This window comes from Arachis duranensis, chromosome 3, assembly GCF_000817695.3.
Source record: "Arachis duranensis cultivar V14167 chromosome 3, aradu.V14167.gnm2.J7QH, whole genome shotgun sequence".
Taxonomy (NCBI): Eukaryota; Viridiplantae; Streptophyta; class Magnoliopsida; order Fabales; family Fabaceae; genus Arachis; species Arachis duranensis.
Genome location: NC_029774.3, coordinates 51,772,156 through 51,773,360, shown reverse-complemented (window position 1 = coordinate 51,773,360; position 1,205 = coordinate 51,772,156).

The following is a 1,205-nucleotide window of genomic DNA, read 5'->3' as shown; positions in this document are numbered from 1 at the left end:
GAAGCAATAGCCACCACCACATGTGATACCAATGTGGTCTTGCAATTCCTCAAGAAGAACATCTTCACTAGATTTGGAGTGCCCAAAGGACTTATAAGTGATGGGGGAAGCCACTTTTGCAACAAGCAACTCAACTCTTTACTCCACAAATATGGTGTTACTCACAAAGTGGCCACACCATATCATCCTCAAACCAATGGACAAGCTGAACTTGCCAACAGAGAGCTAAAAAGGATCTTGGAGAAAACTGTGGGAACAACAAGAAAGGATTGGGTTAGGAAGCTGGATGATGCACTTTGGGCATATCGGACAGCCTTCAAGACACCCATAGGAAAATCTCCATTTCAGCTGGTGTATGGAAAGGCATGCCACCTCCCTGTGGAGCTTGAACATAAGGCCTTCTGGGCAACCAAACTTCTGAATTTAGATGCTCAAGCAGCAGGAGAGAAGAGGCTGCTACAACTCAATGAACTTGAGGAGTTCAGATTGGAGGCATATGACAATGCCAAAATATACAAGGAGAGAGCAAAGAGATGGCATGATAAGAGGATCTCTCAAAGAACATTCAAACCGGGCCAAAAGGTGTTGCTATTCAACTCAAGATTGAAGATTTTCCCTGGGAAGCTGCGGTCTAGATGGACTGGTCCATACACCATCACCAAAGTATCACCTCATGGCTATGTCGAATTACTTGATGAAGCCTCAAAACAAACCTTCACAGCCAATGGACATAGGGTGAAGCACTATTTTGGTGGCCCCTGGAGCAAGGAAGAGAGTGTGCAACTCTTAACATGAGCAAGAAGCTGCAGTGTCAAGCTAAAGACAATAAACAAGCGCTTCATGGGAGGCAACCCATGCACAGGGAGTCTTTTAATTTCATGTTTTAGTAACCAATAATGATCAAGTAGACTAGTACATGGTGTATGCAAGGCACTAAGTTTGGTGTGGCTAATCTTAAAGTAATGGCAAAAGTGTGTTCTACAACACTTAACCACAAACTAAGTTTGGTGTCCATACATACACGGAAATGCTAAACTATGAAAGTACAGCTATTTTAGTTATAAAAAAAATAAAAAAATAAAAAAATAAAAAAACCGAGAAAAGAGATTGAAATAGCATACAAGGTAGGTAAGATACTAAGTTTGGTGTGGCCATCTTTGGAGTTAACTCCATAGAACACTTAGTCACAAACTAAGTTTGGTGTC